Genomic DNA, 12,666 nt, shown 5'->3' on the forward strand with positions numbered 1-12,666 from the left:
TGGATTATGATTTAACATTTAGAACAGAATGATTAGATCATCCTTGTTGGTCAGTGTAAGCAAATAATAGGGGACTTTCTAGCTTTTTTTCCCTTTTTCTGTTTCAGTTGGTAAGGAACACTGTTACATGCATAATATTATTTGAGATGTTTAGGTCATCAGCCACAGCATTGGGAATCTTTTTGTCATGCTGAGTTTTTTCACTGGAATTTGTTATGGCATTTGCTGTAAATAGGATTAGACCTGTAAAACCAACAGATACTGTAGTATGTTATTCTTTATTAGTAGTTTTCTGTAACTTTCATGTCTACAGTCTTTGTGTTTGAGCTCACATTTATTATGTTCTTAATAGGCACTGTTTTGGATGCAAAAATTTCAGGGCTCTCAAGAACCCTAAAAAAGGATCTAGTGCATGCTTCATATGTTAAGCATCTCATTTTATAAATGAGGTGAGGCATTTGGGACTGGGAGAAGTCAAGGGACTTTCTCCATATCATGCAATGAATAAGTGAACCAGAGCTTTCTTCGCTCATTTCCAGTAGTGTTTGGCTAAGACATGAATAGCAGTTTTAACTATTGTATTCAGAATTCTCCACAAACTTGAATTCTTGTGTAAATCCCCCCAAATATAAGGAGCAAATTAGATATAACTTAATATTTTAAATTTTAATAGATTAAAAAAGTAAATAAAACAAAACAGAAACAAACACCTTAGTCTGATTGTCCTGTCTATTGTCTTATATTAATGGTGGGGTTTAGACCAATGTTTTCCATAAATACAATTAATCCTCAAGTTACCTAGTAATTGACATTTTTCTCTTGATGCTGTTCATTTTGGTTAAACTCATTTTATGCAATGTTAAAATTGATAAATGTAAAGACATTCCATGGATATTGGGTAAATGATTTGTCTGAAAATTTCCAAAAGTTTTCTAACAACCCATTTTGTGTGCAAAAACCTTAATTGTAGTAGTGCCATACATCTAGTTTATTAGGAAGCTCAAAGGATTAGAGTTATATTTATAATTAACTTTCATCTACTTAGAGGGAAGAGCACTTATTATTGTAATTGTTATTGCTCAAAAGGCATAATTTTACTGTATGTTACAGTCTGTTGGCCACCATCATTCTCATGAAGTTCTTTAAGAAATTTTTCGTATTTAATACCTTTGCTCTTGAGTAACACCAATAATTTCATTTCCCTTTGGGGCATACAGCTGTTTCCAGCCTACTCAGTGTCATGTCAGGGCATAAAATCATCTTGACAGAAAGGTCTAAATTATAAATAGTCCCATAATGACATTCAGCTTGGGTGGTACATTTATAAAAGGAGTTATTAAAGAAAATGTCATTCTAACCTATTACTATAACTAGAATCCTTCACAGTTCTGCAGCCATCTTTTGGTATAAAAATTTGGTAATACTTGCATATGTAAAACATTTAAACAGGACTATTAAATTTACAAGTATAAAGACATACTAGGGATGTTGGATAAGTGGTTTCCTAAAATTTTCCAAAACTTTTCTATCACAAATACATGTCTTCTCCCTTTCAAGACTGCTGAAAAACGGAGTATTAAGACTCCAAGGTTTTGGGACTTCCCTGGTGGCGCAGTGGTTAAGAATCCGCCTGCCAATGCAGGGGACACAGGTTTGATCCCTGGTCCGGAAAGATCCCACATGCCGCGGAGCAACTAGGCCCAGTGCGCCATAACTACTGAGCCTGCACTCTAGGGCCCGCAAGCCACAACTACGGAGCTTGAGTGCCACAGCTACTGAAGCCTGCACGCCTAGAGCCCATGCTCTGCAACAAGAGAAGCCACCACAATGAGAAGCACGTGCACCGTGACGAGAGTAGACCCTGCTCTCTGCAACAAGAGAAACCTCGCACGCAGCAACGAAGACCCAACGCAGCTGAAAAAAATAATAGTGTATGTTGTTTTTTTAAAAAAAAGAAAACAGACTTCAAGGTTTTGATATTATTCAAATAGCATAGCACAGGAAATATATGATAAAAGAAAAAATATATGATAAACATATATATATATATGAAAAAAGAAAAAGACCAGAGGTTGATTTATCTCATTGTTAGCATAACAGTACTTCATTATGAGATAGCAGTCAGATTATCAGAATCTACTTCTAGTAATGCTTTTAGATTGTTGTGGAAATAAAAATTGAAAATTAAAAAATGCTAATAAGCATGGATTAAGAGTAAAACAAGATATTACAGATCATTCATGTAAATGATCATAACATTTATTTTTAATAAAAAGCAATAGAATTGTATTGGCCTCAGGATCAAAACAGTAGTGGTCATCAGTAGTCATTTTCTTTACTGGGTAAGGTAGGTAAGGGAAGAGTTTGTGCTTTTGTAATCATTCTCTTTCTGTAGAGTTATCAGACTATATATATTATATGTAACAGGAGGCTTTACTAACCAACAGGTACACCAACTCTCCCTTTCTAGGTCTAAGGCAAATAATGGCTCTCTTTCCCACTGAGTCCAGTCTGAACTTCTCAAGTCGTCATCACTAGCTCACAAGATAAATCACTGCTAGTTTAAAAATAAGCCTATGGTTTTAGCGGGCAAATGCTGAAAAGCAGATGGATACAAATAAAACAGGGGTATCATGGAGTCTATTCCCGGCCAGTTCTCTTCAGTCCATAAATGCTGGAGAGATGTGTTATGTTAGCACCATATGTTACTACATTTGTTACCTGAATCTTGGTCGCTAGTTATTAGAAAGGAGCAAATGAAACTATGAAAGTGAAGACTTATCTTGATTTTCTAATGTAAAGCACATATATCTGAAGTTTTAATTTCTTAATATGGGCATCTCTGAGAAAACAATAAATTTATGCTACCTCATGGTTTAAATCCTTCAAAGATCTTACCACTGCTTATAGGAAGGACCTTTATGAATTTTCCCTTGATAATCTCATTATATTCCTTCATTGCACTTTACATTTCAGTGATGGTGACCTGTTTTTTATGTTAGTTTGTTTGCGGTACGTGGGCCTCTCACTGCTGTGGCCTCCCCCGCTGCGAGCACAGGCTCCGGACGCGCAGGCCCAGCGGCCACGGCTCACAGGCCCAGCCGCTCTGCGACACGTGGGATCCTCCCGGACCCGAGCACGAACCCGTGTCCCCTGCATCGGCAGGCGGACTCTCAACCACTGTGCCACCAGGGAAGCCCCGGTGACCTGTTTTAGTTCTTCTCTACTAGACTGTGAACTCTGTGAAAAAAAAGTCCCAGAACCTTGCACAATACCTAGCATGCAGTAGGACTTCAATAAATTTTTAAATAATTGAACTCTAATTGGATGAATCTGGGCAAAGCACTTTGGCAGTGAATAAATTTTTTCCCCACTTTTAGTGTTTTCTAGATCAGAGCAGTGAAGACTGGAGGTAAGAAGCAATTTAGAAAATCAGAAAATCCAGATTTTGTGCCAACTCTGAATAGTTGAGTTTAATTCAACATGCATTTATTGTTTTTTAATTTGGACTGCAGAGACAACTTGTAAAGACAAGAGCATGAGTACTTCAAATTTTCTTTCGAAAACTGAGTTATAGATGTTGCATTTCAAGCCAAGTAAAGGTTTGATTATTTTACACTTCATGGCTTTTTAAAATTCCAGTTGCTATAACAACTTTGATATTTCTTTATTATTTTTAGCACTTCAGTTGCCATAACAATAAGATATCTTAAAAAAAATAGCAATTTTCTTTTATAAGGGAAAAATCTCTTTCAATTAAAAATGAATTTGAATCAACATTTCTTTCCTATAATGTGAACCCATTATTTAAAATGTACTTGTGCTGTTCTGTTTTCATATAATTTTAACAGACTTTGCCAGGAAAAGTTTTAAGGTTTAACTTTTCCCTCTATTTTTTTATTGTACAAAAATTAAAGAGAGGTAACTGTATTGAACCCATTCTGTGAGATAATATTAATACTTGATGGGATTTCATTGATATAAAAATCTTCTTAAGCAATATAATTTCCAGATTTGCTGTTGTATGAAGTAAGAAAAGAACATGAATGATTGATCGCTCTTACATGAAAGATGTAAGAAAGCTTGGAATTTCCTTTTTTCCTGTGTTATTTTTAGGTGTATTTATTATGTCTGTTGCCTTACTAAAATAGTTACCACCTCACCTACCTAGAAATAACTGACAGTTCAGACCTAAGCTATGACACTTTACTCATAGAGAAGTACTTCTGTTTACTCTTGGATAAAAAATTCTTATAAGCTTAGTTTCTGATTTTTAATCCTCTAGAAAATTAAAGATAGCAAATTAGAAGAGGAACGAAGAGTACTGCTATATTTATATAGAGTCAAAAATATAGGGAGCTATGTATTCTTTTCTATGCAAATAGAGTCAGGAAATATAGGGAGCTATATATTCTTATCTAGGTACCTAGTTACTTGTAGAAATTAAAGTCTCTCGATTCAATATACATATATATTGAATCCAAGGTATGATTGTGTTATAAGATAGTATTCTAACTGACATTAACGGTGATGATCCCAGCCTACCAGGCAAACATTAAATTATGTTCAGAATTCTCAATTTAAGAAGGGGAGGAGTGGATGATACATCTTATAAAGATTTAAATGTAAAATTGTATAAAGTAAAACAAAATTTAAAAAATTAAAAAAGAGAAACCTTCAATTATCTGGGAATTGCAGGATCCATGTAACTGAGATTTTTATGGCCCAAGGTTTGGTAATTCTTATATTACTGTGTTGCTAATCACATAAATTTCCTAAGATGTGTGGTCAGGTTCAGAAAATGTGTTTCTTATGTGGGTCTCTCACTGTTGTGGCCTCTCCCATTGCGGAGCACAGGCTCCGGACGCGCAGGCTCAGCGGCCATGGCTCATGGGCCCAGCCGCTTCGCGGCACTAACCCATGTCCCCTGCATCGGCAGGCAGATTCTCAACCACTGAGCCACCAGGGAAGCCCAATGTGTTTCTTTTAAGAATGTACTTTTTAAAAGGAATGTTGAGGGAGTTGGCAACTCAAGAGAAAAGTGAAAGTATTGTTTTAAATTTCCTATTCTCAACAGGTTACTGTGGGTGTGGTTTCTTAAGGAGAAATGACTAAACAAAAAGCCTGTTGATAGTAAAGAATATGTTTAACTTCATTATCAGTGAGCTTTGAGTGAAAGCTATATGCTTTTTCTGGTTTATTTTTAATTACTAATTTTCATAACCAACTTTAAAAGTTAAGTATTATTATCTCAATTTTACAGATGGAAACTGAGACATGTGGAGAGAATGATGTACCCAAGGCCTCACAGTTAATAAGTGTTACAGCCAGTGCCAACCCAAATCTGGCTCATTCTAAAGCCTACATTTTCTTATCTAAGTCACAGTCTTTCCTAGTCTTCAAACTAAATAAATGTTTATTAAAGGTAATAACATAACTTGGGGAAAATGGAAGGAAAGATCATACAGTGCATGGTTTTATTTTATTGTTCTGCATACTATTTTTTAACCAATTAATTTGATTTTAAGTATATATTTTATATTTGAGGGTTTCCCCCACTAAGAGTTAAACATCCCCATAAATTAGTATTTTCTTTGTCCATTTTCCTTTGTGATTGACTAAAGATAGTGGATTCTCTCAAAGGTTTTGCTTTCTCAGACAGTTGTCTTAGGCCCCAGCTAGCTAAGGCAGTCTCAGAGTATTGTATAACTGGCATTTAATAAGAAGTCTTTTCTCACTCAGTGTCTCACTTGCATCTGAGCTGTTGTGTCTGTGAGTACAAACAGTGAGCCATGAGTCAGGTATAATGATTGAGAGACTGTGAAAGTAGACACGGGCTAAATGTACTTATTCTGTCCAGCAGTATCTGTTCTTTTAGACATTTCAGTAGCCCTTATTCTTGGTGGGACTTTGCTTCTGAGGATTCTGATATTTTTCTTTTTCAACATCAATATTTATGATTTCCTGGCAGTGCCTTAAAATGCACTCAAGTAATTTAGGTCTCTAATTTGATGGTGTTGCACTGAAATGGGGGCACTTGAAAAAAGCAAATGCAATCATCTTTATCATTCTCTTCAGCTATCACTTACATATGGGTAAAATGCACAGATCTTAAGTGTGGACATTTTGGTGAGTTCAACACATATGCATGCATATAACCCACAGCTATTAAGATAGAAAATCTTTCCATCATCCCTGAAAGTTTTCTTATACCTCTTGCCAGTAAACACACACGCACACACAGACACACACACACACACCCCCCTGAAGCAAGTATGTTCTGATTTCTTTCATCAAAAATTAGTTTTGCCTGTTCCAGAACTTCATTGTATGGACATATCACATTCCCGTTTATCCATTCCCCTGTTGATGGATGTATGGGTTGTTTCTAGGTTTGGGCTATTAAAAATAAAGCTGCTATGTACATTTTTATACAAGTCTTTTACGGATATATGTTTCTGTTTCTATTGGATGGGATTGATGGGTCATAGGGCAGATTTGTTTAATGTTATAAGCAACTCCCAAACTATTTCAAAAATTTCCAAGTTGGGCCATTTTACATTACCACTAGCAATTTATGAGAGTTTCAGTTGTTCTACATCCTTACCAACATTTAGTGTTTATCAGTGGCTTAATTGTATCCACTCAAATGGGTATATAGTGGTATCTCATTGTGATTTTACTTGGTCTTTTCTTGATGACTATTGATGCTGAGCACTTTTTCATTTTCTTGAATGACCATCTGTATATTTTCCTTTGTGAAGTGTCTGTGTCTGTATTTCTCCATTTTGATTGAGTTATTTGTATTTTTATTAACAAATTGTAGGAGTCAGTTATGTATTTTGGATACAAGTTCTTTGTAGGATATATGTTTTACTAGTATTTTCTCTCAGTCTTTTGACTTGCTTACTGATTTTCTTAATGACATCTTTTGAAAAGCAGAATTTTAATTTTAAGTATAATTTATTTTTTATGTTTAGATCTGTGATCATTTCAAATAATTTTTTGTGTATGGTATGAGAAAGGGGTCTAAGTTTATCTTCCTCCAGATATTCAAAATTTTCTAGTACCCTTTACTGAAAAAATTTCCTGTTCACCTTGACTTGTTTTAGAGTCTATTGAAATTCAATTGGCAATTATGGGTTTATTTTTGGACTCTCTATTCTTTTAAGTCATCTGTTTGCCTGTCCTTATACCAATCTTGATTATTGTGGCTTTATAGTAAGTCTTGAAATCAGGTTGTACCCGTCCTCCAACTTTTTTCTAATCTTTTCCCAAGATTGTTTTAGCTATCGTAGGTCCTTTGTGTTTATATGTAAATTTTAGAATCAACTTCTTAGTTCTACCAAAAGCCTACTTGGATTTTAATTGGAATAGCAATAAATCTGTAGATCAGTCTGAGGAAAACAAATATTCGTAACAATATTGAGTCTTCTAATCCATAAAGATGACATACCTCTCCATTAGGACCTTTTAATTTTTCTCAATGACATTTTATAGTTTTTAGGATAGAGGTCTTACATGTCTTTTGTTAAATTTATTCATATTTTCTGTGTTTTGAGGCTGTTGTAGATAGTTTATTGTTTAAAATTTTCATTTACTGTTGTTCGTTGCAAGTATATAGAAATGCAGTGATTTTTGTATACTGACCTTGTATTATGACAAAATTTACTCATTAGTTCTAATGGGATTTGGGGGCGGGCGTATTTCTTATGTATACAATCATGTCATCCTTTTCTTGTATTGCTTAACTGTTTTTTTATATTGCTTATTATACTGGTTGGGACCTCCAGAACATTGTGCATAGAAGTGGTGCGAGCGGACATCTTTGCCTTGTTTCCAGTTTTAAAGGGAAAGCATTTACTCTTTCACCATTAGATATCATGTTAGCTGTAGGCTTTCCCATATAGTATCTTTGTCAGGCTGAGGAAGTTTTCTTCTGTAGTGCCATAAACTTAACATTTGTTAAATATTTTTAATTGTTAATAACTTGCCTCATAATAAAATTAAGTTAACTTACAAACTTGTTTTCTGCTCTTGAGGGGTCATGAAATAGTGGATTCTAACATGTCCCACTTTAAAGAGTTTATTTTTTCCTTAGCACTTAGACCAAGTTGCTTTAATACTACATTTGATAGTACATTTAAAATACATTGACACTGCATTTTGCAGCATTTGACATTCTTAAAATGATAGGTAAGTAATCATTATCTCTTGCTAGATATGATTTTTCAAATCAGTAGTCAAATATTCATATTGAATTGGGTTTAGGTAGAGGTATAGATGAATAATATTGTGCTTACTTTGAATATATTAGGAGGCTAATTATTTTCCCCCTGCAATCTGGTCATATATTTTATAGCTTTCTTGTGAATCTTGTATGTCATACAAGGGATTGCAAGGAACTTTGCATATTTGACCTTCACAAAACTGGTTATTAGTGTTTTCCTGTCTTTTTATAGACTTGTCAAGCTATTTGATATGCTTTTATATTAACATTATACTAAACACTTACTTGTTCAACTCCTACTCTTTGCCCAACACTGTAGTGTAGGCGCTGGAGATATAATGAGGAACAAAACAGATGTTCTTCCCCTCATGGAGCTTGCAATCCAGTGAGGAAGACAAAACTGAACGAAAATATACTATAAACTGTGGTATGTGTGGAATCTGGTCTAATCTGGGAATTCAAGGACCGTTCCTCTGAGGAAGTGGTATTTGAACTGAAGCCTGAAGACTGTATCTGAATTAACTAAAAGAAATGTGGGGGAAGGGTGGAGTGGAGGGAGGTAGAGCCAGTTTAGCTAATCCTAAATAATGTAGAAGAGAAGTTAGATTGAATAGATATATGGAGACCACATTTTATAGGACCTGTTAGTATTTTATCCTAAGGGCAGTGTAAAACCACTGAAGTATTTTAAATGGGAGTGATATCATCTCATTTGCATTTGGGAAAGGTTATTCTGCCTGTTTTGCACGTAATGGATTGAAGAGAGGCCACAGACCACTCAGGAAGATCAGATTGGAAGCCACTATAGTGGTTCACACACAAGATGGTGCTAGTTTGTTTAGGGTAGTGGAGGTGGAGAAAAGTTAACAGATGGGAGAAATAATTGAAGAAATAAATTCTGAATCCATACACCTTTTTGTACCTTTAAAAAACCTTTTACTTTACCCTATATTTGTTTTTTACAATGTTGGTTGCTCATTTCTCCTTGATAATCATTGCCTACTGTTTATCCTATTTACTGTCGGTGGCTAATGATCCTCTCTTGCTTTGCTGTTTAGATCCTATTGAGCAGTTGCTTGAGTTGCTTAGATGACTAATAATGAAATATTGATACATATAAAGGACACATAAAACATATTTAAGGTATAAATGAAAAATTAAACATCTGTGATGTATCATCTCAAGCAGTTATACAGTTTTAGCTCTTAGAAGTAATTCTGAAGTAATTCCAAATAATGGTTCCTCTTAGATATTTCACAGCTAGTGTTCAACAGGTGAAAGGAGAAGAGGGGTGGTTGATAATGACTAATAAGAATGACAAAAATAAAACACCTAATGACCCCTAAAATGAAGAGAATTATGCATAATACAAAAACAAAGAGTGCTTTATGTAATGAGCTGTGTAAATATGATATTAATGCTCTTGTTATTAGAGCTTCACATTATAAATTAGTTTCTATTATAATCAGATCAGAAAAAAGGATGGAAAGGAAGAAAAGTGAGGGGCTAGTAAAAAATGTCAGTCTCAGAAAAGAAGAAAATTATCTTGTTTGAATTCCTGAAACTGTTCTTTTTGAAGTTGGTAGAAGAAAAGAAGGAAGCTTGGTGGGTCAAAGCTATTGCTTCTTAAACTCTCCCTCTCATATTATCATATACCTGTGGCAGCATGTACAACTAGGGATTATTTACAGTATTCTTAGACTCAAATCCCTATCAGTGATTATTTGTTGGAAATAAATGTGTCAAACTAAAGTGATCTAGGGACTTCCCTGGTGGCGCTGTGGTTAAGAATCTGCCTGCCAATGCAGGGGACACGGGTTCGAGCCCTGGTCCGGGAAGATCCCACGTGCCGTGGAGCAACTAAGCCTGTGTGCCACAACTACTGAGCCTGTGCTCTAGAATCTCGAGCCACAACTACTGAGCCTGCGTGCCACAACTACTGAAGCCCGCACGCCTAGAGCCCATGCTCCACAACAAGAGAAGCCACCACAATGAGAAGCCTGCACACCGCAAGGACGAGTAGCCCCCGCTCGCCGCAACTAGAGAAAGCCCGTGTGCAGCAACAAAGACCCAATGTAGCCAAAAATAAATAAATTTAAAAAAAAGTATTGAATTTCCCTAAATGATATTTTTTGCCATTTCTCTGATTTAAAAAATATTATGATTCAAAACTTGAAAAATAATGCACAGTCTATACTTTTAGAAGGATTTCTTTTTTTATTTTGGTGATGAGGTAGCTTTAATTAATAGCATTTTATTTTTCAATGGTTTTATAGTAAAGCTTCATATTTAACTGTCTACATTCATGAATATTTATCACCTGTAATTTTTATTTTGAATATTTATTATTATTGTGAAAGAGAGTTTTAGTTAAATAGAATCTTGTTTGATTTCCATGCTTTTATGTAACCCTAAAAGTCAAAATGCTTCCCTGTAAAATAGGACTTTCTAGCCTTTTTATATTAAATTTAAATATTTACTTTCAAATCTCAATATGGTACTCATTCTAAGATTGTTATTCTAACTTATTTCATACACTTTTCTGGTAATGAGCAATATGCTTCCATTCTTTATTCCACCTAACCCCCTGAAGATTTTAACAGTAACATGATCTTCCTGAAAGGCAGTTCAACATGGAGGAAAGATCTATTATTTATTATTATCTAGAAATCATTTTTTGAAATCCAAAATAATTCTTCTTAGAAATTTCCTGACTAGCTGCTCTAGTGGAAAAGAGAGGGAATGAAGGAGGAGTTCATCAAAATGGTGTTAAGAATGACTTTTTTTTTTGCGGTACGCGGGCCTCTCACTGTTGTGGCCTCTCCCATTGCGGAGCACAGGCTCCAGATGCATAGGCTCAGTGGCCATGGCTTATGGGCCCAGCTGCTCCGCGGCATGTGGGATCCTCCCAGACTGGGGCACAAACTTGTGTCCCCTAAATCGGCAGGCAGACTCTCAACCACTGAGCCACCAGGGAAGCCCAAGAATGACAATTTTGATCTGTTTCATTCCTAGTTTCATGGCTCTGTAATAGTGGGCAAGTTATACTTACCATCTCTAGGTACCCACTTTCTTCCTTTGGAAAATGATAATGATGGGTATCTGCTTCATAGAGATTTAATATTTTTATTGAGACAAAAATGTAAAGCATATAGCATAATGCTTGGCACATAGAATGTGCTCTAAGTGTTGATTATCCATTTTCATCTCAAATTTCCTGATTCAATTCTGAAATAATGTGTAAGGTAATTCTAAGTTACTTTTAAGAAAATTGCTGACCCCATAAGAAATGTTTTTAAAATAGTGAATGTTTGTCTATAGTAAGTCAAAATAAATGGAAATTTTTTTCTTTTCTTTTTTCTTTTTTTTTGCCATACGCGGGCCTCTCACTGTTGTGGCCTCTCCCGTTGCGGAGCACAGGCTCCGGACGTGCAGGCTCAGCGGCCATGGCTCACGGACCCAGCCGCTCCGCGGCATGTGGAATCTTCCCGGACCGGGGCATGAACCCGTGTCCCCTGCATCGGCAGGCGGACTCCCAACCACTGCTCCACCAGGGAAGCCCCAAATGGAAATATTTTTAACCTCCATTATATAAATGAGCTTAATTACTTTCTTCTGACTTGGGTATGAGTAGCTCAAGCACTGTATGACAAAGTTCTTTGACTCTTTTTCTATTAGGATAAAAAGTGGACTAAGCATTCATTCTATTTATTTCTAATGTCTTCTGAGGTCATATTTGATCTTAAATATTCCGGCAAGTAGATTTTAGTATAGAGGTGTTAGTTCCAATGCTTTGTTTGTACAGTTAAATACATCAGATTCAGCAATTTAGTGTGGGTGTGGCAGGGATTGGAGAGATTATGAAGTAACTTCTGTTAATCAAAATATACTTTAAAGAGTAAAAATAGTAGCTCTATCATTTGAGTTCATGAAGACTTAGACGATTTTTAATAATTAATAGGTTTTTTCTGCCAATGAGCATTAGATTACTGCTGACTTTTTAGTGTCATAGTACCTTGTGGTAGTTTCTCTACAGGGTTTAAAGGTATATCTCAGGGTTTTTTTTTTTTTTCTGTCCTGCTCATAGGAAATAATCTTTACACATGCTATAAGGAAAATACCTCTAGAAATTCATACATGTCATTAATATGTTATAAGGATCGGTCAGTTCCACTGTGTTCTTTTGTCAATCTTGATCGGAGCTTGCCGAGTAAGTCTATAAGCCTGCATGTGCCTGGCAACTGTTACCTAGTGACAGTTTCAGCTGCAGTAGCCATTGGCTGTGCTGTTGATTGGGGCAGGAGGACCGAGTCACCTTTCTGATGGTGAGTTCTTCTGCATCAGCTCAGGATGAGGAGGAGGAGCAGGGCTTCGGTTCAGGTGGAGGCAGTGATACTGAGAGACTGTGAGGAATACACCGACAGCATCTCGGTAAC

General features: G+C 35.8%; 1 protein-coding gene across 2 annotated transcripts in view; it reads left to right on the top strand.

Annotated features, from left to right (window-relative positions):
- The window catches only part of RABGAP1L (RAB GTPase activating protein 1 like), a 619,828-nt gene that overhangs the window by 157,101 nt on the left and 450,061 nt on the right, over window positions 1-12,666 (top strand). The gene's annotated exons all lie outside the window — the stretch shown is intronic.

The sequence above is a fragment of the Phocoena phocoena genome, chromosome 1, assembly GCF_963924675.1.
Source record: "Phocoena phocoena chromosome 1, mPhoPho1.1, whole genome shotgun sequence".
NCBI lineage: Eukaryota > Metazoa > Chordata > Mammalia > Artiodactyla > Phocoenidae > Phocoena > Phocoena phocoena.